This window comes from Petaurus breviceps, unplaced genomic scaffold, assembly GCF_028583685.1.
Source record: "Petaurus breviceps papuanus isolate PSGF00001 unplaced genomic scaffold, PetGlider_PUasm1.0 90769, whole genome shotgun sequence".
In the NCBI taxonomy this organism is placed as follows: domain Eukaryota; kingdom Metazoa; phylum Chordata; class Mammalia; order Diprotodontia; family Petauridae; genus Petaurus; species Petaurus breviceps.
Genome location: NW_027187341.1, coordinates 10,924,673 through 10,952,175, shown reverse-complemented (window position 1 = coordinate 10,952,175; position 27,503 = coordinate 10,924,673). Strand labels below are relative to the sequence as shown.

Sequence of the window (27,503 nt, the reverse complement as noted above, 5' to 3'; positions counted from 1 at the left end):
ATAAAGGAATTGCGGCTCCCTATTGCTTTTAAGTTCAAATACAAAATCCTCTTTTTGGTATTCAAAGCCCTGTTAAATTTATCCCCTTACTTTCCAGCCTTCTTAAACCTTTTTTTTTTTTTCAAAAGGCAGAAATTAAGGTCTTTATTTCAAAATTTGAGTTATGGTTTAAGGGGTCCCTTTACCGAGTGCCAATGGTCACCTGCCACACCCATACCAAGTTGTTTGTGTATCCAGCAAAAAGAGTCTGGCCATCAGGAGACCAGGCTAAGGAAGTACACTGGGGAGGCTCAGCCTTGCTGCTGGTGTTAATCACTTCTTGCTTAAGCTCATCCACAATGATTTTGCCGTCTAGGTCCCAGATCTTGATGCTGGGCCCAGTGGCAGCACAGAGCCAGTAGCGATTGGGGCTGAAGCAGAGGGCATTAATTATGTCACCACCATCCAGAGTATAGAGGTGCTTACCCTCATTGAGGTCCCACAGCATGGCCTGACCATCCTTGCCTCCAGAGGCACAAAGAGAGCCATCAGTAGAAACTGTAACTGTGTTTAGGTAGCCTGTGTGGCCAATGTGGTTTGTCTTCAGTTTGCAGTTGGCCAAGTTCCAGACCTTGACCAGCTTGTCCCAGCCACAGGAGACAATGATGGGGTTGCTGCTATTGGGTGAAAAACGGACACAGGACACCCACTCTGAGTGGCTCTCATCCTGCACAGTGTATTTACAGACACCCAGGGTGTTCCACAGCTTGATAGTCTTACCCCGGGAACCAGAAACAATCTGACAGTTGTCTGAAGAGAAGGCTACATTCAGCACATCCTTGGTGTGACCAACAAAGCGTCTGGTGGTAGTGCCAGTTGTAAGATCCCACAATCTTAGTGTGCCATCCCAGGAGCCTGAGAGTACAAACTGGCCATCAGAGGAAATGACTATATCACTAACAAAATGTGAGTGACCTCTGAGGGCCCTCTGGGGCATCCCATAGTTTGTCTCATCTCTGGTAAGCTTCCACATGATAATGGTCTTATCTTGGGAGGCTGACAGGATCATATCGGGGGAACTGGGGAGTCGTGGTGATCTGGGTCACCCAGCCATTGTGGCCTTTAAGGGTACCCCGAAGGGTCATCTGTTCAGTCATGATGACCAGACTTCGCTGGATCGCTCCAAGAAGAAGGATGGATCCAGATTGCACAGAGAGAGACCAGCTGGCCCTACTTCACGGCAGCCGCCCAGCAAGAAAAGAGAGCTTCTTAAACCTTTTTTGAACCCTCCCCACTTGGAACCAGTACTCTGAACCAGTGACAGTGGTCTCTTTGCTGTTCTACAAACAAGACACTCTATTCCTCTGCTTCTGGCATTTTCTCTGCTTGTCTGCCATGCCTAGAATAATCTTCCCTTCCCATTTCACCTCCTGGCTTCCCTGACTTCTTTCAAGTTCCAACTAAAATCCTATGTTTCATAGGAAGCCTTTCAATTCCTCAAAGTGCCTTCCCTCTGTTAATTATGTCCAATTTATCCTGTATATAGCTTGTTTGTACCTATTTGCTTGTTATCTATCCCGTTAGATTTCGATATCCTTGAGGGCAGGGACTGTGTTTTATCTCTTTTTGTATCAATATAGCTTAGCACAGTGCCTGGTACATAGTAGGCATTTAATAAATGCTTACTGACTGAGTTTAAGGGATAAATTTCAGGTATCCGAAAAATCCATTCATCTAGAATATTATATTCCCTGGTGATGCTGGACAAATGACACATCACTAAAAATAATCATTAAATACATGTGTACAAGCTAGGGGCAATTGTAATTGCAGGTTTTGAGTGAGGAAATGCCTCTAAATTTTATTTTAAAACAAGGTAAAGCTAGACAAAGCAATTATGAGGCACCTAGGGAGCACCACGGATAGAAAGATATACTTACAGTCAAGAAGGTCTGAATTCAAATCTGTATTTGGACACTTACTAGCTGTATGACCCTGTGCAAGTCATTTGACTGATGTCAGTCTGAGTTTCCTCATCTATAAAATGGAGAAATTGTAGCACTCACCTCCCAGGGTTGTGAGGGTAAGAAGAGATAATATTTGTAGAGCACTCTGTAAATCTTAAAGTCTTATATGGAAACTAGCTATTATTATAATCAAATAATATCTGAAAGATTGACATTAAGGTATTTTTTTAAAGACGAGTTCTCTAGTTGTGCAACCCTGGGCAGGTCATTTAACCCGAACTGCCTCAAAAAAACAAAAAAATAAACAAAAGACTAGGTCTCCTTATCTCACCTAGACTGAAGTACAGGGGCTACTCATGGTCCAATCCCATTATCGACTGGATTGGGAGTCTTGGCTTGCTCTGTTTATGACCTATGTCTGCTGCCTCCTCCTCCTCTTACTCTTCTTCCTCGTTAGCATTTATATGGCACCTACTATGTACCAAGTTCTATGCTACATACTTTAGAAATATGACCTTGTTTCATCCTCACAACAATTCTGTGTACTATTATTATCCTCATTTCAAAGATTAGGAAACCTAGGCAAACTAAAGTCAAGGAAACCTACTTCATGAAGACTTTCCTAATCTTCATGCTCAGCGGCTGGTGCCTTCTGGTCCTGAATTGTATGTAATACTTTTCTCAAAGGGTCAGTTTCATTGGGACTATCCTTATTGGTGGAGACTGATTGCTTGATGGTCTGTGCCTGTGTGGAAAGTGGAGTTGGTGACAGCTGGAGAGAAGAGAGATCCTGTCCTTCAGGTTCCAAGCTTCAAGAAAAATTAGCCATTCCAACCTCTTTTTCAGCTCCCTGAAGGGAGAGAAAGACTGAGAAAAAGCCAACGGATAGAGGAACTGGCAATCTCTATCATGTCCCTATGCCCAGCTTTCTATGCTAGAGATTTCAGGGAATTTCCCTTGGGTGAGATCTGTGACTCTCTCTCTCGGTTGAACTGACTTATCTTATTGCCAAAAGGAGAACTCATTCACTCTGTGTATTGTCATGTATATAGTCTCATATGTATACTTACTCTGATTTCTATTTGCCATCTGTTTGGATAAATGGGTTTGTTTGTTATTTGCTATCTGTTTTCATCTGAGTCAAGCCTTGATATATGATTTGAGGCTATATACTCTGTTAAGAGATATTTTTATATTCCTATTAATGAATAGTAATCAGGAGTACAGCTTGAACCTCAAAATTACTTCATCTAGACTAATAATATTTAAGGAAGCAGAGAGATGTAATTCTTGCCTGGTGCTCTCTTTCCAAGGAGGGCAGGGTGACCAACCTCTGTTTTTGACCTGCTTTTCCCTTCTCAAAGTCACCCTTGGAGAAGGGTGGGAGGAGGAGGTGTTAGTGACAGCTAGCTGACCTCCCTTTGAGCCATATCTAGATAGATCTATGAGGACACGCATAATCTTGATGGGCAAAACAAACAATGGACCCTACACCCTCACCTTATGTGTATATAGACATTGTCTCTTACTATAGAATTAAAGACAAACACTGCTCATCTGCCCCTGTATCTCTGGAACCTAGCAGCCTGGCACATAGCAAATGCCTAATGAAGCCTGTTGATTGATGGATTGCATGCCAAATATTCTCTGATCCCATTTTGGGCATAGACTTCTTCTTCATCTGAATTTTTAACATCTTGTTCGCATTTTTTGTGCATTTGACATATTCTAAGTTGTATAGTAGCTATCTGTAAACCTGGGGCATCTCCTCGTACAGCATAGAAACTCTTCAAGAGCTGGTCCTCTCCTCCAGGGATTGACATAGGACCTCACCTTTGGAAGGTGATTAATAAATGTTTGCTGGATAAATGAAAGACCTATCTCTTTTTCATCTGGTGTTAGGGGAAGGTATGCTGTAGACACTTCATTCAGGTTTGATGTTGGGATGAAATGAGGCACTCATAAGTGAACAAAGAAGGTTTATTTAGCCCTAACAGAGCAAGGATATGACAAAGGATACAGTGAACCTGGAATGTGTCTGGCCAGGAGGGCAGGGTGTGGGTGGGACCCTTTACTCCCAAAGGTGAGCAAGAAACCAGCCAGTGTAGGTCTCAAGCACCCCTAACCCTAAAATACCAACACACTGGGTCCTGCTGAATGAATTTGATTCAAGTCTTCTCTCAGCCAAAGAAAAGTAAAGTTTACTAAAAGTTCACTTGTACTGGACACAGAGTATGTCTGTGCTAGAAAATTCTATGGTGCTCTTACAATACATGGTGTGAGATGGGGTCTTATATACAGAAGGTTGTGGGAGGAATCTAGGGGTGGTCTAGAGGAGGAGTTTGGGGAGGGTCTTCAGGAGGAGTTAAAGAGGTAAATGAGTGATTAAGGGTGGGAAGTAGCTGGAGGCTACCTGGAGACTACAGACAGTGGTGAGCTAGGCCAGTTCAAGGGTGGATTGATATTTTGATAGGCTCAAGGGTGGGAAGTAGATGGACAATGGAAGGCTAGGCTAGTATCAGAGGTCTGGGCCTAGCCAATGCAAATACCTCATCAAAAGGGACGTTTAATCAGGATTCAAGGGGGGTTTCCCAGAGCCTGTACCTCATCAGTTCCAGTTGCACAATGCTGCTATTTTTCCTCCTCTTCCTCCTCCTCCCTCTTCACCCTCCTTTTCCACCTTCCTCTTCCTTCTCTTTCTTTTCTCCCTCTGTCCACATAGGGAGTCATACCCAAAGAAATATAAATTTTGAGCACTTATACTTTGCAAAATATCTTGGGCTTTGCAAGCTAGATTCTTCTCTATTCCATAATTTTTTTTCTCAAAAAACCGAGACAATTAAATCTTTTGCCTCATGTGGTTTTTATTTGTGATTTTTTTGAAATATAGCTCTGAAAAAACCAAGCTTTGATAAAGCCCATTGTGATTCAAATTGAGGTATTTGACTATGCCTTTAAACCCAAATCACTCTGGCTTTCACTGATTGGCCGATAACAGGCCCAGCCCAGGCCTCACATGCACATTGTTTGGATTTTGATGGCTTGTATAGCAATTGTTTTGGTTCTGGCCAGAAACTCCTGAGGGTCTTCCCTTCCCAGACTGCTTCTTTTGTGAAGGAAAACTGTCAACTTTTGCCTCATTTCTTACCTAGTTTTTCCATTACTGAATGGGGATTGCCTCAGAAGAACTGCATCCCAAGTCATTGCCAGTTGCCCTGACCTATATCCTGTCCCTGGACCTGGTTGACTGTGGAGAAGAGAGTGAGGCTGATGACTTCTAACAGCTCTGCCTCACTTAAATCCAATTCACAAGTAAGTCATCACCTTTCACACCATGATGTCACTGGAACTGTGTGGGATAAAAAATCCAAAATTTAATTAAGAACACGGAGATTTCTTAGGATGAGAACAGGAAATTTTATTCTCTTCACCCCCCAGAGAAGAGGGAGGTCCTCCCCATGACTGATCATGAAGAGGAGGCGTGTTACAAAAGACAGAACAAGAATTTATACCCTAAAGGAATCAAGACCCCTCCCCCCCTGTTGTCCCTTCTCCCATTGGCTGAGAGGCAGGCTCAAGTCTCGAAAATCTTCCCCAATGGCAAATAACAGGGAAGCCTGCCACTGTCCCTCAGTGGCTGGGAGTTGGGCTTATAAAGAACAGGGAAATGGGGATTGCAAACTCAAATGTACCTTTCCTTATTTAGCAAATGCCAAAGTGAGGAAGGGAGGGGCTAAGAACTTAATGTCGATTGACAGCAAGGGAAAGGGGAAAGAGTCCTGAAGCAAGGGAGGGGGAGAGAGAAAGGTCGCCAGCAAGGTTGAAGGTTGAAAAACCTTAAAGGTCCGAATGCTGATAAGGGTGTGGCCAACAAGGGTGGAGGTCCAAGGACTCCTGAAAGGGCTTGCTGCTGATTGACAGCAGAAGTGAAGGGGGGCAAGAGGGAAGTCAACCATCCTGAGAAGTTTTCACTGGCCACACAGTACTCTTTGAAAACGGAAGAACAAACAACATTTATGTTCAGGGTATCCTTTTTGGCTCTGTTTAAAGGGGTAGGATGCTGGAAGTCTGCTGGCACCTTTTATTACATCACTCCAAAAGAGCTAAGTATACCCAGGGAGTCCAATTTTCTTAAGGAAAAAAAAAAGTAATTCACTCCCACATTCTGAGTCCCTTCTTAAGTAAGGGGAATGATCTCTCAAAGACAATTCAGTGAAATAATAATAGTAATAATGGAACCAAAGGAGCATCTTGTACTTACATCACACCTTCCTTTCAGAGGTCTCCAGTCACTCATCAATTCTCTTCCTAGTCCTCTTGGAGAGGAAGGTGTGTTTCTATCCCTCTTGAACTCTCTGACTTGTTCCCTATTGCTGAAGGAAGCTGAATAGCAATTAGTCTGAAAGGATTACTTCTTCACAGAATCATACAATACCCTATGAGCATGAAAATGGATTTTTTGATGATGTGTGCCAGCGGGGGTTTTTTTAGGTTGAGGAGTGAGGTTGATGGGCTTATAATTTTGAGGGCTGCTCCTTTTCTCATTTTAAAGATAGACTCTTTTCTAGTCATCAGCCACCTGAGCAGTCCTCCAGGAGTTCTAAAAAATGATGGCTAATGCCTCCACTGTGACTCAGCCTTTTCCTTAAGTGCCCTTGGATATATTGTCTTCTTTTACAATGAATAGATAACGTCTCCAAGTCCTTGGATATGAAGGTTCCATTATGGTCTATTTTTGAAGGAAAGCTTCTTTTTCCTTCTGCTCCCTGGCTCTCCTAAACCACAACTGTTGCACCTTTTCTACCTCTTCATAATAAACACAGTGGGGCATTCAATTACAGCTAAAAGCCCTCAATTTAGGAGACAGTTTAAGACTCTGTGTGTTGCTGCTAAAATGTTCATTTCACCTTATCCAGTTGTTTTTCTAACCCTTGGGGAAGGAGCCATTAGGGATGCAGAGATGCATTTAGTATAGTCGACTTACCCAATAGGTTTTCTTTGTGAATCTCTTTTTGTAGAAATTATCCATAGGAGCTGAATTCTTGGGCATCACCAACTTTCCCTTCATATCTCTGGACCCAGATTAGAAGTCATCAGTAATACAAAATTACACATAGTTATATGGAAAAACAGAGAGAGGAATCAGTTTACCTCAGAACAATGAACTAGTAACTTTTTTTTGCTCATGAATCCATCAGAGGGGAAAAAGAGTCTCTGGACAACATAACCCTACCCACTCCATATCTTGTAGGTCATGTAATGAAAGGAATTGTCTTTTGTGAGCTTTAGGGGTAAGCTATCTAGTTGAATTAACTCTTTCTTCCTTTGTTATCTTTACTTGTTTATATTTAGATACCTGATGATTATGTAGGAATGTAGGTAGAGCACCCCAAAGCTACCAGTGGCCAGGAGGCTTCTTGATTGCCTGGGAGGGGGAACCTAGGATAAGAGGATGAATGAATGAACACTCCAAGTACATAAATCTGAAATTTTTGTTGTTGAATTCTTTCAGTCCTGTCTGAGCCCACTTGTGACTCCATTTGGGGTTTTCTTGACAAAGACACTGGAGTAATTTGCCATTTCCTTTTCTAGCTCATTGTTCAGATGATGAGAAGCAAAAGATGCCAATTTTGGGGTAGTCTAGGGAGGAGAGCAAGGAACTTTGACATGACCCTGGGCCTAGAAAGAATCACGAGAGCAAAGTTCTATATAGAGAACTTTAGTTACAGATGAGATTTAAAAATAATAGGAACTACTCTTCAAGGAACTGACTGGATTTCTCCCATAGGCACTTCTCTTTACCTTATCCTGGTGTGTTGCTTATGAATTAATGGTTTCTTTTCCCTTATACATAATTTTCATTGCTTAAATCCACAAGGAAACAGGTGCCATAATTGAGCAGTGACTGAATAAAAGAGATAGATAATTAATGATTTATATTTAGTTAGGAATACTATACTTTAGATAGATTCAAGACAAAATGGAATATATCCAAAAGAGTTTGGCCAGGAAGCTGAGGGATTGAAGTCATTTGCTTAGAGTATCAGTGGAGGAATGAGGGACATTTGATCTGGAAAAGAAACTTAAAAGAGGCATGGTATCTGTTTTCAAGTATTTGAAAGGTTGTCATGTGATAGAGGGTTGTACAAAGAGCAATAGATAAAAGGGGTGGAAAGTCTGATTTAGGAAAAAAATTATTAATGATATCTAAAAGTTCGATATAGGTTACCTTGGGTTTTAGTGAATTCCCCTTTACCCACTAGAGGTCTTTAAGAAAAGGCCAGTTGACCATTTGTCAGGAATATTGTAGAAATAATTCCTTTTCATGTATGTGTTAGACTAATTAACTCTCAAGTTCCCTTCTACCTTTGAGATTCTTTGTGATTCTTTTACCTGGGTACAATATATCTCCAAACCCAGGGAACCACGGTTCGGAGATATATAGGGGACTCTGAGCAAGGAAACCCCATCTACAAATGTAGATAAATACTCAAAAAGGTTATACTCCAGTTTTGAGCCAGGGGTTAGAGATCAAGTGAAGGGATAGAAATTCACAAAGGAAAAAGCTTGGAGTCATGTGCAAAGGCCCTTGGATTGTGTCTGTATCTTTGGGGGGCTAGTACTGAAGCTGATGAAATTGAGCAGAGCATTAGGCTTAAGGCTGGATCCTTTATTAAGCTATTCATTTTTAAAAATTGAATTTGTGCTTTTACATGTAAAACAAAATACAGACATCTTTTTATGACTTCTATTTTGGACCAACCTACAGTTTCACTCATTGGCACATAGACTTCCATATTTGTGAAGTAGAGGTATTTGTCTTGGGTGTCTCCTACTTTTTCCCTTTGGCTCTCCTGTTAATGCTAGTGCCCACTCCCCTTCCTTAGATCCAATATCACCTATTATGTATTCCATTTTCACATTCTCTCAGGGTGGTTATAAACTAATTCCTATCATTTGTTGATAACTACTTAAGGTATTAGTCTTTCCATGGGTATGTGCATTTCATTAGAGGAGGTGGATGTATTATCTTAGAATGGACTCTTGTAAAACCTTTAAGAAAGAAATTAATCTATAATGGTAAAATTTTAAGCATTACAATCATTGATATTTAGATACTGCCATGTGTAATGGATAGAGTTGGTCTCCAAGTGAGGAAGAATGAGCTCAAGTCCCACTTCTGATGCGCTGTGGGTGGGCTATCTAGGCAAGTTACTTAACTTCTTACTAGTGCCCTAGGTAACTCCCTAAAAATTGCAGAATAGGTATTTATCTACATTTGTAGATGGGGTTTCCTTGCTCAGAGTTCCCTATAAAGATCAAATTACAGGTCTAGGCAAAAAAAAGAAATACGGTTGATAGAAGAGATATTTTGAGAGCAGGGAGACACCTGGAGCCCTTCTGGTATCAATCTTTCAGACTAGCAGGAGGCAAATTGCATGTGGAAGAATTGAAAATGATCCCTAAGAGTTGTGGCTGGAAGCTACAGCTAGAGCATCAAAAACCTCGCTCCTTAATACAGCTGAGCAATATTTAGGTTGGGCTGCAATCACGACTGGTTGGGTGACTCCTGGTCCTCTAATTATGAGCAAGCTGGTTGCTTAGTGATGGCTTCCACAGGCAGCATCTACCTGTGAGGGGTCTCCCTGTTGGGGGTGTAGATAGAGAGAGCAGCAAACTCCCCAGTTAGACAGGCTAGCCTACCTAACTGGTCTAACACCTAATGGACTGGGTTTTATTCAGTTTGTGTGATAACAGGACCAGGGAAGTCCTCTGAATGGGCAGGAAGGTAGCAAGAATAACCTGCCTAACCAGCCTTGCAAAGTAGGCTTACTCCCCACTCACTCATTATCTCCCCTCCCTGTTATCTCTTCCCCTAAACTGTCCTGAATGTGAAATGTCAGATATTGGGAAGGTTCTCCCCCATCCCCCACAAGAGTTTTTTCAGAAAAAAGAAATTTTTCAAGTTGAGACTCCTATATTGCCACAGACACATGGATGTTCTTTTCTGGAAAGTGGACATTTTGTACATCTTAATCTCATTCAAACTAGCCCCATGTGATTCAGGGGATATTGGCATGCTGGTGAGAGGGCCAGGGAAATGAAAAGAAAACACAATCTGGTATCCAGGTAGCAGGATTTGAAATTGAGAGATATTTGTTTATGTACCAAGGACAGTAGAGCATGAACCTTTAGTTTTCCCATTCCATGGTTTTTCTTTGCAATCCCTGGCGAGGGGAAGAGAGAAGAGAAGGGATTTTGTATGATTTAATGCTTACTGGAGTCCAGCTCTTTAGACCTACCTAAGATTATTTTGTGATTTTGATTTCTTCTGGCTTTTCTGGGAGTCCCAAAATAGAGCTCTTTAAGTAAATACCATGTGAGCTTCTGAGTCAACATGGGCTTTGAGCAACATGTGTCTGGGATAGACAGAGCCCTCTATTGATCCCAGGCTTTCCAGCTTTGGATCTCTCCCTTCCCTTTCCCCTGAGCCTTCAAGGGCACCATACACACTCAGGGCACAGTTCAGCCTTTGTGGCTAATTCAGCCCTGATCTTTTTTCCATTTGAAGGTCATTTCCTAGCAGGGTTATATCTGAACCAATTTGGAGCTCTAATTCCTCCGGAGCTCACTTATCTGTTCCACATAATTAACATCATTCCCTTGTTTCTTTGTCTGGACTGCATAGGTTAGCACATTAATACCAATGAAACTGTCCCTGATCAAGGTAGTATGGAATAGCCACATGTCCCCACTCTGGCAAGCTTCTGGAATGTGGGAATCATGTCTCTGTGTTGGCATGTTTCGTGCCAAATCTTCCTTTGGACTGGTAGCTGGAAGAGACTCAGGTATCTAGTGAATATTCTAATACTTATTCATAGGAGAGACCTCCATAACTCACTCTGTCACTCCCTCAAGGATTTGCTGGGTAAAAGCTAGACTGAGGAGAGTTGAGATGGAGAGCCAGTGGTCAAAGGTTCAGGGTCAAAACATGAGAACAAAACTAGGGTGGGTGATTCTAGAGACAGGCACAATAAGTATGTAAATCTGAAAATGGCTCCTACAGGGGAAAAGATAAAGCAGAAGGATATATAAACCATTAGTCAAATCCAAGATTGAACGTGTCTCTCCAAGCTAAGGCAGGTCAGGCAATCAACAGAAGTCCACATAGGATGTGGACAGCTTTGAGGAGGTCTGGTCATAGCTGGTGAGGAGATTAGAATTTAGGAAAAGAACATTCAATCCTTTGGGGGACGAGGTTACTAAGAAAAGAACTGATCACAAGAAAATAGAGTGGAATTAAGTTACTAGAGTGCTAAAGTCAGACCAGGATCAACAATGATACTAATTTGACATAAATTCAATGAGCTACTGACTTAAGACTACTAAAGGCAGCTAGGTTGAGCAGTGGATAGTGTTGGACTTGGGGTCAGGAAGGCCTGAGTCCAAATCCTGCCCAAGGCACTCCATAACTGGATGACTCTGGGTAAGTCACTCAACCTCTGTCTGCCTCAGTTTCCCTCATATAAAAATGAGGATAGTAATAGCATCTACCTCCCAGGTTTGTTGTGAGGATCAAATGCGATAATATTTGCAAAGTACTTTGCAAACCTTAAAGCACTATGTAAATGCTAATTATTATGATTGAGGTCAGAATGAGCAGAGCTTGGAGAGACAAGTTAAGAACAAGGAAGATTTTTTTCCTTTTGCTATATTGGGGAGGGGAGGAGGATCAAAGAAGGAATAGGATTTTTGCACAATGTTTGGAAAGGTCCTTATTTAATTATGGTGTCTGATTCACATTTCTATGTGTGGATAACACACAGGGGATAAAAAGTCAAGCTACAAAAATCACTGCAAGGTTGGAAGCCAAGATGTATGAAGAAAGACTAAGTATATTAAGATCACTGAGCTTCAAGGAGAGAAGACTAAGTCACTTAAAGCATGGATTCCAGTTTCCAGGCTCTTTGGGAAAACTGAAATAAGACGGCTTCCTTTGGTTGTTTAAGGTTGGCATATAGAAAGACTTCCTGAAAATATAAGCAAGAAGCTAGTCAGATCATTATATTGTCAGACAGTCTCTCTTTTACAGCCTTGTTTTCACCTGCTGAGTGTTTCTTTTTACAAAATCTAAGTTGGTTGGTGAATTCTTTGTGCATCCACAATGATCCATTCAGAGAAATCTAATTTTTTCCTCCATATTGGAATGGTTTCCCTTTGTGTCTTCAGATTTTAATGCTTGAGCACTGGTCTTGAACTAACTTCCCCTGCAGGATTTTAGTCCATGAAATTCTGCTTGTCTTTCTTCTGAACCCTTTGAAATCTGTTTTCCCAAAATTTGGGATGCATGTCAGATTACGTTCAGATTTCTTCCTTTTCATCTTCCTACTACCCTATGGGTTCCAGTTTCTTGTTCTTAGTTGAGAATCATATCCAGAAAATAATTTTTCTTGTTGGTTCCCCCAACTTTTGAAGGATGCAATCATTACTAAGACATGTAGTTATCAACTGCTTTGGTTTTTGCATAGAAAGATTTTCAGCAAATAGTTGGATAATTGAAGTCCCTAATCTTTAACATATCATGTCTCTGTGTCAGGCTTGTTACATTTCCCAAAGTCATCTAATTCTGTCCATGTAATCTGTATATGTACTCCAATAACAAATTTTTTTTTTGGAGGGGGAAGATAAGGCAATAGGGGTTAAGTGACTTGCCCAAGGTCACACAGCTAGTTAAATGTCAAGTGTCTGAGGTCAAATTTGAACTCAGGTCCTCTGAACTCCAGGGCCAGTGCTCTATTCACTGCACCTTCTAGCTGCCCTTCCAATAACAAAAATTACTTTCTTCTCTTTGACCTTTACCCAGCTACTCTCTGTCTGATTCCTGGATTTCTTTATATGAGGATACTTTCTTAATATAAAAAAGGGCTTTACATCACTTATCATCTGTGTTTTTGGAACGAGTTATTCTCATCCAGAGCCCAGGCCTAGTAATGGGTTTCATCCTTTCAAGTTTCAGTGATACCTATGAGAGCATTTTTTTGGAGGGGGAAGATAAGGCAATTGGGGTTAAATGACTTGCCCAAGGTCACACAGCTAGTAAGTGTTAAATGTCTGAGGCTGGATTTGAATTCAGGTCCTCCTCACTCCAGGGTTGGTGCTCTATTCACTGCATCATCTAGCCACCCCTAAATACATCCTTATTAGCCTTTGTTAGGCTCCATTTATCTTTGGTCAGGTATCTGTCATCCTTTTATTTTGAGCTGTTCTAGAAATCTACACCATACTCTCAGACACCACCTTTTTAGGCAGATTATTTGAGAATAATTTTTTCTCCTCTATACCTCTTGATTTCAATAAAAGACAGTGAGAAAAACATAAGCTATGATCCTGTGGTTCTTAGTGGTTTTGTGTGTGTGTGTGTGTGTGTGTGTGTGTGTGTGTGTGTGTGTGCCAACATTGAATAATCCTTGGCTGTATTTTGGGAATTCCTTCTGGTAGTGGTCATTTGTGCACACGTGAATCACCACAAATGGGTAGTTGTCATTCATTATGAAGTCTTGGGAGGTTCTGTTGTTCTCATTAGGTTGACAAGTAGTTTCCTCATTACTGCTGAGCAGAGAATTGTCATCTGCTGTTACTTTTCTTCTATTGTTCTGAGTCTTTCTAGCTCTTTTATCTATCTATTTATCATCTATCTATCTATCTATCTATCTCTTTCTCTGAGTCTTTCTGGATGATCTTTCTTCTGACATCTTCAGTGACTCTATTGTTTCATTCTTTGGAGGACAAGTAGCTTTCCTTTCCTCAGAACATTCAGCTTTCTCTTCAAGAAAAGCCTTCTTTTACCTTGACAGAACACTCTTCCACTCTTTAACATACTGACAAGGGCTAAGTCTCCCGTCCTCCATCTTAACTTCCTTCTTCTCCTCCCTCCATCCCTCTGCACTGAAGCCTCACTCTTGTTTCCTTTAGGAAGCCTAATCCTTCCTAAAAACCTTGGATGTGGAGAGGCATTCCTTGAGTCCCTTCACGCCCTTCAGGAGGGAGATCAGCTTGCACTTGGAACATAGATAACAGTTACATCTTAATAATTGGACAGCTCCACTCAACTTCCTTTCCTTAAACCCAGTAACTTTACAATTGACATCTACTTCCCCTTTAGATTTGTCCTTTCTGCTTCACCAATTTGCTTCATATACCAATCTACTGTATCATTTTACTCTGTCTTCTAATTGTTCCACTTACCTTTTCTTTCTTAATTTGCCTTGTCTTGCCAACTACCTTTTCCTTATCTTCTTCAGGTTTACTCCCCTACCTTTCTAGAGACTCCTTAATCCAAAATAGCTTCTTTAATTGACCTGAGAGATCATATGAGGAGAGATCAGATCAGGTGAGGAAAATGAGGCCTAGGAAAATGAAGTGACTTTATGGACTCATAGGGCTAGATTTGGGAGGTACCTTATAAGGTATTTTTATTTATAGATGAAGAAACCAGGTTCTGGGAAGATAAAATAATTCACCCCTCCGAGTAGGTCCAAGGTCCAAGACTGAAATCTAAATTCTCTGCCTTCAATTTAAGTGTTCTTTAACCTATATTACATTGCTTATTCAAATCTATCCCATCCTTCAAGGCCTAGCTAGCATGACCCACCTCCTCTATGCAATGTTCCAAGATTGATCTTCCTCTCTTCTGAACTCCTATACATTACTTAGAGTATCTGACATACAAGTTAGCACTTAGTTGTGTTTCTCTGTGTGTATGTTAGTCTTCCAAACTATAATGTAACATTCTGAAACATATAAAGCTGTCTCTTGTACTTTTATAGTTGAAGAATAGTAGAGTGCCTGGAGTCAGAGAAGACTGGATTTGAATTCTATCTCAAAAATGTACCAGCTGTGTTACCCTGGGCAGGTAACTCACTTCTTAACTATCTTCTGTCCCTGAGTTTCTTCATCTGTAAGATGGGGCTAAAAATAGCACCTATCCCACAGGGTTGTTATGAGGCTCAAAGGAGGTCAGGTGTGTAAAGTATTTTGTAAATCTTAAAATGTTATATAAATGTCTGCTATTATGACTATGATTATTAATGTTTCTATCTCTCTCCCTAGCACAAAGGGGAACCTATTGCAGGTATTTGATAATACTTGTTGATTAAGTGATTGATGGATGAAAACACTTAGAATGTCTAGGAGCACCCCACTCTTTCTGCATTTATAGGTCTAAGTCCAAAGTGCTTAATAAGTACCAAGAAGGAGTTTTCTTTTTGGCAAATAATCAAGGCAGAATATAAGGTCTATTTTTATATTTCTCCAACATCAATTAGAACATGTCACTCTCATTCAATTCAATAACAGGTATTTATTAATCCCCTGCTTTCTGCTAGATGTAGGAACTCAAAGAGAAAGAATGTACTAAGACCTTACTGTCGGGGATCATATCTTCTAGTTAGGTGAACGAGATGTTTGCACAAGTATGGATGGTATGAAGTAGAGTGTTATAAGAGTGAAGGAAAAAACATCCAAGCCTAGATTTAGGAGTGCTTTTGAAGAAAGAGAGCTTACTTGCATTTAGGGGTATCTTTATAAGAAAGAGAAAGTTTCCAGCAGGTAGAGATGGAGATGGGGAGGAGCTGAGAACATTCTAGGCATGGACAGTAATACCTGTGAATTCATGGAGATGGGAGGAATCAGGATGATAGGGGGGACAGGTATCAGTTCAGTTTGGCTAGAAAATCAAAGAAATGATTGAAAATGAAATGAGACTTGAAAGGCAGTTTGAAGCCAGATTGTGAAGGATTTGAAATACCAGGTTAAGGAGTTTGCACTTCACCCTAAATTTGATAGGAAGTCACTGAAGCTTTTTGAATGGGGAAGTGATACAGTCAGACCTGTGCCTTGGGGACATGATCATGGCATCTGGGAGAAAGATGGAGTAGAGAGGGTAGAGACTAAGAACTGAGGAAACAAGTGGACAGACTGTGGGATAATATTACTAGAATATGTGTGCATGACACCACTCTTCCCAAATATGTAGCTTGAGTGTGTTTTATGTGAAGGGAGGGTGAAGAAAGAGTGGAGAGAGAAAGGAAGGAGGTAGCTAGTGGCTTAATGCCAGAGACTGGGGTTGTTCTCAGCAGTCAGTAGAGATGAGGAGGAAAATCATGAATGGTGCTTTGACCCTCTACAGATAACTGACCTTCCTAGTTCCACTCAAACTCCAAGTGACACAGTAGTGATTTCCCATGAATTGATATTCCTTGCCTCCTGGAAGAGGAGGGAGAGTCGAAGTCCAATGAGTCTACTGGATGTAAAGAGTCTAGCAGAGTAACAGTCTGGCTTCTGACTTATACAGCCATGGAGAATGTCTGTTTCCATGAATCCCATGACCCAGAGGACAGACTCTAGTTAATTACCTAGTAACCTAGTAGTTATCCAACTTAAAGTTGTGAGAACATCTCCTGCTTCAATCTTCCTCTCCCTTCCTTCCCCCTACCCTTTGCCAATTTGCTAGAGTTCAAGACCACTTTTTTCTAATGAGTAAATAGATACCCTATGGCTAGTTTACAGTTTAATCTTAGGTGTTAAACTCTGAGCCCTAGAGGCACTGGGAAGATTGAATCAGAATAGAGGGGAAGAAAAGCAGCAGATGCTTCTGATAGACAACTAGGTAATATTAGTAATAATAACAACCCAACTTTGGATAATACTTTATATTTAACAAAAGCACTTTTGCACAATTTTCTTATTTTATCCTCACACTGGCTCTCTTAGGTAGGTAAAGCCAAAATCCCCTTGTATTTGCAGAGGGGGAAGTTAGGGTTGCTACGATGTTAGTAACTGGCAGTAGTAGGACTTGTTGAATCTGGGTCTTCTATCTCTAATTCCTTGGCTATCTTATTGGAGTAAAAACAGAGGACACACCCCTATGGGTAGTTTGATGCCTTTCAAGCAGAATAAACTGTAATTCCCAAGCTGGAATAGCCCAAGGTCCATGGAGGATTCCACATAATAAACACACACCAGTGTTCTGCTACCATGGAGATTAGTTAGAGTGATAGCTCCCTTGCTTTGGGGTTATGATGTGTAGATGTGTAACATAACATTCACTGACATCATTTTAATAAGACTCAGACATTGCCACGGGAGCCTCCAGAGCCTTGAACTTAAATAGTTTTGCTGTCAAAAGCTTGAGATTATAATGACACTGCAGAAGGGAATCAATGGGAAATCATTGTTGATTTCTTTGGGGGCAATAAATTTTCCCATAGAAGTTGGCACTGGGGCTCTGCTCAGAGGCAGAACTTACCATTTTCGGGGGAGAGGTTCAGTTTCATTCAAGTCAATTTTACAGCTGAGTGGACAGAGGTCCTAAGAAGGCAAAGGACTGAAGTTAAAAAACACATAGACAAAGTAAATGACTCATTAAGATTTGAACCACAGACCCTTGTTGAACTTCTCACCCTTTGTTGATCATTACATTCAACCTAAGAATGTCTAATGTAACTCAAGTTCTAATTCAAGACCAGGGTGAGAGGGGTGAAAAAGTCAGGTAATGTATTTCATATATATTTTTTTCTTTTAAACAGCACCATCAAGGAACAAGTACATAGGAATGGTCCATCTGACCAAGACTCTTCTGTTTTTTTCTCCTTTAATGCCAACCCAACCTACTCCTTGAATACCAACCTTCCTTGGGTTATTTACCAGTCAGGCTGTTTTTTAGGGTCAAGATTCTAGGAATACTTGGAACATGTTTTTCTTCTCTGTTTCATCTATGCTATCAGATTTTATCAGATCATATCTGCATCTATGCCCAACCTATGACTTCATGGCTCCTTATCCTTCTTGACTCTCTTGACCATTATCATCAAACAATATTTTTCTCTTGTTCATGCCTTGATATTCTCCAAATAATATTTAGTCTAAACCACCTTCTTTACACATCTCAAGCCCTCAGTCATTGGTCCATTTCTTGGCATTTGATTCCACTTCCTACTTTCCTGAGAACATCAAGGCCATGTATCAAGAGGTCTTACCTCTAATATCATACTTTCTGCTTTAGTGCATGTGTTTCTAGACCCATGCCTTCATCTTTTCCTAGGTCTCAGAGGAAGAGGGAATAATAGCTTGCATTTATTCAGGGTTTCAAGGTTTGTGAAGCATATTCTTTGTAGCAAGTCTACTTAGGAGGAAGGCATTATTATTCTAATTTTAGTGATGTGGAAAACAGAGATACAGAGACTTGACCAAGGTCACGTAACTTAGTAAATGGAAGGGCTCAGATTTGAACCCTTATGGCTCTGATTTGAGTGTTTTTCTACTTACTATATTATAGTGAATCCTATTAAATTCTTTTATTCTTCAAGATGAGTCATTTTATCCATGCTCCTTCCCCTCTCCCCACCTCTACCACTTCTAAAACCTTGCCTTCTTACCCTCTCTTGGATTACCTGTCTTTAGCATTTCTGGTTTCTTCCTCTCCACAGACACATGTTTCCACTATCTTGAAAAAATAAAACAAAACCTACTTCTGCAGTTTCTTTTAGTTTTTCTCCCAGTTCTAGCTTTCCTTTCACTGATTAAGTTCTTGACTGACTGATACCTGCCTGTTGTATTAATTTTTTTGCAACTCATTTTCTGCTTGCTACTGGGCAGTATGATGACTGGTACCACTGCTCTAAATCACTTCCCTTCTTTATGGGTATGCCTACCATCATGGCAGGGAGCCTCTTGTACCCAGTGCTGAGAAGGTAACATCCAGGGAGGTCAAGAAAAATATAATTTGAAAATTATATTTTGTATTTGGAGATAAGTGGTATGATAGTGCCTACCTGACTTGACTTAGAATTGAGAAGTTGGGGGTTCAGATCCCACCTCTGACACTTTCTTAGCTGAGTGATCAGTGAGTAACAACCTTTCTTAGCCTCTGGAAGCTCTTTGAGACTTATCTACTAAGTTATAGTAGGTCTCTAAGTTTTCATACCAATAAAATCACAGGACCTATTTTTTTCTTTCAAAGAGATATCATTTTAGATAGACAGATAAAGCAATTATTAAGTGCTTACCGTAAGTGCTAAGGTCTTGGCATATAGTTATAAACAAGCAAGACAGTTTTTGCATGCAAGGAGTTTATGTTCTGATAGAGAATACAAAACATGCTTTAGGGATAACAATGGCAAATTTTTAAGTTTGCAAAAATACTTTATATACATCATGTTAATTGAGGTTAAGAGCAAGCCTGTAAGGTAGATAATTAAGGATGTGGCTCATGTTTGAATGCCTGTGGCCAGTATTCTGACCATGATAGTAAATATGGCATTAGAGTTATTATTGATGGTAGTCTAGATTAGTAATTAGTTCCTGGTTTGCTTATTGTTTTAAGAAAATCAAATGAGATAATATTTGCAAAGCTCTTAGCACAATGACTGGCATGTACTAGGTATTTAATAAATGCATACTATCCTTCCACTTATGGAGATTTTGTAGGCTGCCTGGGAAGTCAGTCATGACAAATGCCTAATGCCCAAATTCCAGCTGGAACAGAATCATATTGTTTTTAAAAAAAGTCTGACCTGGAATGAAACCAGAATGTCAATGATTTCACCAAATTGAACCTGGACAAAGTGATGTTTCATTTGGTTGAAGCCCCAGCTCTCCAGGCAATTCTGAGAAATCCACACTACCCTCTCAGGGACTCCCAAAGCTACTCTTTTCTCTCATCTAGTTTTTGAAGGAAACACTTGGTTATGATGGAACTGAAGGGGCAAAGAAACCCAAAACAAAACAAAGAAAACCAAACCCAGCTTGCCACCAAGCACTGACTAACTGTACCCAAACACTGAGTTCTTTCTTTCTAAAAAGACCTCGGAAGACAATAACCAGATCACAGAAAGTACAGACTTTGACTGTTGAGTTGTGTAAGAAGAATTGGTGGCCTCAGGTCACATTAATCAGTTTGTGCACCGGCTTGTAGAATACCCAAATTAGTCTTTGCTTGGGGAGATCAAGATGTTTTCCTTTCCTGAAGAATAAAAACAGACTGTTGTGAGCATTCTCAGTCATGACAAATAAGATCTACATTTTGTGGGTGAGTCAAGAAGCAAAAGTAAAATTTAAATTATTTTGGCTGATTTCCACTGAGATTCGAGCACCTTCCAGTGTGGTAGAGAGAGGCAGCTGCAGTACAGCGGAAAGAGGATTGGATTTGGAGTAAAAAATAACAAATCTGTATTCAAATTACAGCTCTATCTATCGCTTACTATTTGTGTGTCCTTGGCAATTGCTTACCCTCTCTGAGTCTCTGGTTCCTTATTTATAAAATGGGTTAATAGTACTTGTACTACCTACCTCAAGAGGTTGTGAGGATCAAATGAAACAATATATGTATTGTACCCCATTGAGGACTACTTAAATATCAGCTGTTACTGACAGTAATGCTGAAAGTATCCATGAAATTCTTTCTTAATCTGAGATATAGCCATAAAGAGACTGGTCATATTGGGAAGAAATCCTCTTTGGAGGCAAAGTCTTAGGTCCTCATTTTTCTTGACCTCTCTGTAGCAATCGACAATGCTGACCATCCCCTTCTCTCCTCTAAGTTTCCATGATATTGCTCTGTAATGGTAATGGGAATTTGAAGATCTTCCCTGCCCTTTAATAGGATGAATGTAATCACAGGGAGCCTGTGGTGGGAGGAGTTTCTTGAAGGGTGGAGCAGAGCTGGGAGGAAGCTGGGAGTCAGAGCAGTTAGAACAGCAGGGGGAGAGGGCAAAGGCAAGGAGAGAACTAGGCTTGTGAGTGTTTGTTTGTGGGAAGGATTGGGGATGGTGTTGTTCTCTTCATTGTTATTGTGTCTATATTTCTTTGTTGCTGTGATGAATTCAGTGTTCTGGTGTTAGAATCCAGCTTTCTGGTGGCTGAATAAATATTTTGCTTCTTTCTTTTATATAGAGAGTCTGTTAAATTTTGTGATTCAGAACTATGCCTACATTTTAATAGTCACTGTCAGTGCTGTGAATATGTTGGTGCTACATGCTCCCTCCTGGTTCTCCTTTTATCAATTTGGTCATTCCTTCTCAGTGTCAGGGTCTACACTCATGTCCCACCCACTAACCATGGGTGTCCCTCAAGGTATGTGTGTGTGTGTGTGTGTGTGTGTCCCTCCCCTCTCCATTCACATAACCACTACCCTGGTTCATGCCCTTATTACTTCTTGCCTGCTACTACAGCAGACTTCTATTTGGTCTCTCTGACTCTAGTCTCTCCCTTCTCTCATCCAGTCTCCACAGAGGAGCCAAGGAGATTTTTCTAAAACATAGGTCTGACCCTATCATCCCCCTGCTCAGTAAACTCCAGTGGCTCCCTACTATTTTCAGGATAGATTGAAAAGTCCTCCATTTGGTATATTTTTTAAATTTGAAGATTTTAAATATGTTTTTATTATTTTTTTAACCAAGAAAAATCTATTTGTTTCTTTCTCTTACCTCACTCTTTCCACTGAAGGAGAGAATTCTCCTTGTAACAAATAGGAAAAGTCAAGCAAACAAAATCCCACATGCAAAAACTATGACTTATTTTGCATCCTGAGGCCATCACCTCTCTGTCAGGAGGTTAGATAACATATTTTATTATGAGTCATCTGAAATAGTGGTTGATTATTGCATTGATCAGGATGTTTAAGAAAAAATTTTTTCTCTTCATAGTGCTGTTGTTACTGTAAGAATCATTTTCCTGGTGCTACTAACTCCATCCTGTATCAGTTCATACAAGTCTTCCTGGTTTTCTCTAAAATGGTTTCTTTTTTTACTTCTAATGCATTGTAATATTACATTATATTCATGTACCTTAATTTATTTATCTATCCCCTCAGTTAATAGGCACCCCTTAGTTTCTAGATTCGGATCGATGTCCTATATATCTTGGAAAGATTCCACTTTGGCATTTAAAGCTCTTCATATCCTTGGTATCTACTAAGAAGGAAGAAAAATGAAACAAGAATTAAGAGTTTACTTTGTGCCAGGCAGTGCACTAAGTACTTTATGAATATTATCTCTTTTGATCCTGAACAACCCTGGAAACTAAGTGCTGTTATTATCTGCATTTTATAGTTGAGGAAACTGAGGCAAACAAGTTAAATTACTTGCCAAGGGTCATATAGCTAGTGTCTAAAACTGAACTTGAACTCATGTGTTTTTGACCCCAGGTCCAGAGCTCTATACAGTGAGCCACCTACCTCCATCTTAGGTGTCAGGGGACCAGAATTCTATTCCTGGTTCAGCTGTTAACTAGCTCTGTGACTTTAGGCAAGTCATCAACCTCTTTGAGCCTCATTGTCTTCTTCTATAAAATTAGAGGAATGGATTAGATCAGTGGTCTCCAAACTACTTTGATTGTATACACTTGTCAGTAAAAAAGTTCGAGCATGCACTCACAAACTGTATATGTTTAGTTTATATTATTATAAAACATATAAAAAATAGAAATTAAAATGTATATGATAGATAAAGTTGTTTTTTGTCTAATAGGTCACTATTGTTATATAAATTATTCTCCTAGTTCTTCTTTGTTCTGTTTTGTCCATTTCATCATTTTTATGGCATGATAATGTTCCATTAAATTAATATACCACAATTTGTTTAGTCATTTCCCCAGTAGAAGAATAGCCCTTTAATTTTGAATTTTTGATCTCCATGAAAAAAAAAAACTTCTATAAATAGTTTTTGTTTATGTAGATCCTTTTCCTTTTCCTTTGAATTCTTCAGGGGGTGCAGGCCTAGTAGTGACATAGCTACATCAAGGAATATATGCAGTTTGGTAATACTCTGCGTATAATTCCAAACTGAGTTTTAGAATGGCTCTGCCAACTAGGATACTGGTTTACCCAATATTTGTCATTTTCTTCTTTTGTCATCTTTGCCAATCTAATAGAAATGATGTAGAACCTTCAAGTTGCTTTAATTTGCATTTCTCAAATTCTTAGTGACTTACAGCATTTTTTCCATGAGATTGTTGATAGTTTAGATTTTTTTATTTGAAAAATGACTTTGACCATTTATCTACTGGGGAATGGCTCTTAATTTTATAGATTTGAATCAATGTCTTTAATATCTTGGAAATGAGACCTTTATCAGAGAAATTTGTTTAAAGGATATTTCTCAGTTACAGGTTTCTGCTAAATTTTTATTAATAATCTTTTTTAGTGAGAACAATGTGATTAAATATATTTCATTATCTCAAACCCCTCCCCTCCTTTTATATCATTGGGGGGATAAAGAAGATGTGTAAATAATAATTAGCAATTAATTAGCTTATTTGATCAATATATTCAACCAACAAAGTTAATTTATTTTTTAAAAGTTGATTGATACACAGTCAACAGTAAAGATAGTCAGTGAACTTAACCCCAGACAGTGGTCTTATTACTTCTTTGATTTTCCTCTTCCTTGTGTAAGTTAGCAAAACCTAAAGTTGACTGATACACAGTTAACAGTTAAGATAGTGAACTTGACTGGAGTCATTTCTGTGTAAGTTGAATAGGGTTGTCAAATTCTTAAGATATAACTATTATTTGCATTAAAAGTGTAGACTGATCTCCCTCCTGAAGTAAGTGAAAGGACTCAAGGAATGCCCCTCTACCTTCAAGGTTGTTAGGAAGCATTAGGGCTTCTAAAGGAAACAGATCAATGCAGTGGGGAAAGGATTCTGAAGTCGAAGAGGGGAGACTTGACCCTTATGCAAATCACTATACATAATGAGAAACCACAAACAAAAATTGAATTATCTCTGATTTCAATTTGACAGAAAGTTTTCAAAATAAATCTATTGTCTTTCATTGTGTTGTCCTACTCTGTGGATAGTGTCATACCTTAATTTCCTATTTATAGTTTGATATTTTAGTTGTGCTTTAGTATGTATATGACCTTGGGCAAGTCACTTGAGCCCTATGGCCTCAGTTTCCTTATTTGTAAAATAAGGGAGATGGATTAGAAAGCTTGTAAAATTCTTTCCAGTTCTAAAACTGAATAGCAAGAAGACTCATTTGGCTAGAAAGTAGAAGACAGAAAAGTTGGGGCCAGGTTGTGAAGGACGTTGAATGCCAAACCTGCAAGTTCAGGTTTAATCTTAAAATTAATAGATGGCCATAGGAAGTGTGTGTGTGTGTGTGTGTGTGTGTGTGAGAGAGAGAGAGAGAGAGAGAGAGAGAGAGAGAGAGAGAGGTATGAGAAAATCATAGAAACTTTCACAACCCACCCCAGCACCTGTGTTTCCACCTTGACTGAAATGTTTCCCCCTCCCACTGTGGTAGGAGAATGAAGGTTAATGAAGGCAACGCACTTCCTGATTTTCTCTCCTGATGTGTTCCTTTGGGGGGATGACAGGCTTGTGATTTGTGGCTAATGGGAGAGTTAAGGCAGAGAGGAGTTTGTGAGAAGGCAGTTGTGCTCTCTGCTTTCTCTCCCCTCCTGGGATAAGGTTGACCTTGAGGAGGTTGTTTTTGCTTCAGTTTATCCTACCTGTGCCAGCTAAGGCAGGATACTACCATATTTTCCCCTAATTATACTGTTTTGTTTCACTATTATTTGTGGTCTAGTGATTTATTAACAACTGGTCTGAAAGAAAAAGGTTCCAGATAGTGGAGGCTGAGCTAAGAGTTAACAAGGACCTGGGGTAATAAGACAAGTACTGGGGAGACTGTAGCATTTTGATTCTGTATTTCCCAGGCTCGTAATCATTCTCCTACATATAGGTAACAGAAACAAAGCAAGGGTGAATAGTCTTGCTGTTTTGCCATCCCTCTCTCTTCTCTTATAATAGCCCTATCCCCCCCAGACAGTGGTCTTATTACTTCTTTGATTTTCCTTTTCTTTGTGGCAGTTGGCAAAAACCTAGATTTTTGAGGCCTGGGAATGAGCAGCAGTAATTTGCCTGTCTTGGAAACTGTCTAATGTATTGCCATCATGGGAACATGATATTTGTTTTCAACTATGTCTTTAGTTGGAAGAAGGATTAGATTTGTGTTGCTTGGTCCTATAGGGCAGAAGTAGGAAGGATGGAAAGAAAAGAAGCACATTTAAGTTTGATGCGAGGAAAAACCTTAGTTGTGGATTCTCCTTCATTGGAGGTCTTTTGGTAAAAGCTGAATGGTCATTTGTTGGGTATCCTTTGGAGGGATTCCTTTTTGGGTATGGACTGGACTATGTTGTCTTCCTGAAGAGCTGAAAGGGAGGTTAACAGAGATTTGCTTTAAGAAACAGTCCATCAGGATTACATTTAAAATATATCCATATAATTACATTATATATTTAAAGTAGTTATGCTACACGATTATATTTTATTATTGATGATATTATAATGTAATATGTATAATATATTGTAGATATTATATATATAAATAGTGTGAGCTATTACCATTAGATAATGCATGTCCTGGCTCTATTAGCCTAAATCATAGAAAATTGGCTGTGTGCCCTTAGATAAATGACATTTCATTGCTTTAGCTATTAATTTTCTTGATGCTCTCTCACAGTGACCAAATGCTGAAGGGGTTTATGGTGGGGTGTGTGCCCCCTGGAAGGTTCTGTCCTTCAAGACACCACAGGTAAAATTGCTAATATCTTCTTTTCCAAATTAAATCACTAGCATCTTTTTTCTGCTCTCAGTACCACTGCATGCTTTCAGCCTCCCTGATAGACTGCTGGTGTTTCTTAAAGCAGATCTCTGTTAACCTCCCTTTCAGTTCCTCAGTCTCCTGTTGTAAACATTTGTCCCCAGGCTTGAAGAGTATTTGATTAATGACGTTGTCTTCTGATAGCCTTTCTATTTGTTCTACCGTCACACAAGACTGTTTCCCCCCCCTTCTCTTCTTAAAACAATAATAGCAATGACAAAAACCTGTCTCTTTCCCATGGGGGTAAAGAGTTTGGATGCCTTTCATGAATATGTTTGTCACATTTTAATTTCTTAGCTGCTAAAATTTTTACCACAAATTGTGTAGCAGTGCATTCTGGGAGCATTCAATCCCTAAAAGGCTTTTTAGCTATATTTCAAATACATATTTTGTCAGAGTCTCGATGCTCTCTGCTGAGCTGTTTCTAACAAGTGCTCTCACTAAACAAATCTCTTTGAAAATGCATTAGATAAAACCCTCCCTTCAATTCCCTATCTTCCTTTCTGTCTAAACTGAAAAAGCCAGTTCATGTTATTAATGACAAGTCATTTTGCAGAGGGCCTGGGTTAATAGAACTGATAACTCGCAAAATATAAACGTGTAACACTAGGATGCTGGAGATAAAATTGAGGTCTAATGCTGAATATGTAATGTGCAGGATGAAAGAAAAGCTCATGATTGTTTTGGAATTTTCTAAAATCATCTAGGGAAGTTAGTCATTGCAAGTCAGGTGATTTATAATTCCTGTTCATCCCTGCTGCAGGTTCATGCTTCTACTGCTTTAGGCCTCCTGGTGCTGATACTGCCAGGCCCCTCCTGGCCTCCTGGCCTCCTGCTTCCTTCCTCTCTTCCATATTTAGTACCAAAGAGCTGGGATCTGACCTTCAAAGAGTCCAGCTTTCCACAGTCATTCATTAGTATTTTCAACCTTTGTTTCCTTCCTGCATATTATATATTCAGTATTATACTCTACTTTTAACTTTAGCATCCTGGTGTTACATATTTGTGTTTTTTCCAGTTAGCATTTTATTACCTGGGGCTCTCTGCAAAATGACTTGTCCCAGAACAAGATCTAAGTGTACTGGTGACTTCTTTTAGGCCAGGTATACCACATTTCACCCCTTTCTGGGATTCACTGGTGTCCTTAAGGGGGTTAGGGTATCCTTAATCTCTGCCGTTAGCTCAAGCCCGCATCAATTATGTTTCTTCAATTTTAGGGGATTCCCAGTACCTCATTTTCATTAATTACTGAACAGATTAGATTTTACAAAGGAATATTTGTCGTTGTTTGTCCTTCATTTTCGAAGAGGACCGATGACATCACTGGGATGTCTTCACTCGTGCATGAATTGGATTTCAGCGAGGTAGAATTGCACAAAGTTGTCAGCCTCATTCTTTTCTTCTGAGTCATTGAAGTCCAGTGGCAAGACAAAAGTCAGGACAACTGGTGACGTCCTTGGCTACAGTGGATGACCTTGGTGTCTTCAGATGTCTGACATATAAACACTTACCCCCAACACCTGGAGGGGGACATAAACCTTCTTACAACACCTTATTCTTTGTGGAGGGTAGGAGAATTAGACTCATAGTTTGAAAACTCAATTCCTATATAGCATTGTTCCACCAAGTTACAAGTGTAAAGCTCCGCCCAGGGTTGCATCCCAGCCCTCTGGCATCTCAGGGCTTTCTTACTGGGCTGGCAGCACCATCTAACCTGGAATCCTGTCTTTACTGAAAAGGACAAATTTAAGAGAATCAAACCATGAACCCTATTCTTGGGACCAAAGGGCCTAGAAAGGAGAGGAGAAAAGTAGCTCTTTTTCCACATTGAGAGAGAGCGACAGAGAGAGAGAGAGAGAGAGAGAGAGAGAGAGAGAGAGAGAGAGAGA

At 39.9% G+C, this 27,503-nt stretch overlaps 1 long non-coding RNA gene and 1 pseudogene across 2 annotated transcripts in view; one reads left to right on the top strand and one right to left on the bottom strand.

Annotated features, from left to right (window-relative positions):
* Positions 1-27,503, top strand: part of LOC138146636 (uncharacterized) — a 57,473-nt gene that overhangs the window by 6,095 nt on the left and 23,875 nt on the right. Inside the window, exons 2-3 of one of the 2 annotated variants that reach the window (XR_011164555.1) lie at positions 5,099-5,258; positions 25,474-25,545. This is a non-coding gene — a long non-coding RNA (uncharacterized lncRNA). The remainder of the gene's footprint in view (positions 1-5,098; positions 5,259-25,473; positions 25,546-27,503) is intronic. The other variant, XR_011164554.1, reaches the window with a different exon arrangement.
* On the bottom strand, positions 144-1,151 carry LOC138146754 (small ribosomal subunit protein RACK1-like; annotated as a pseudogene).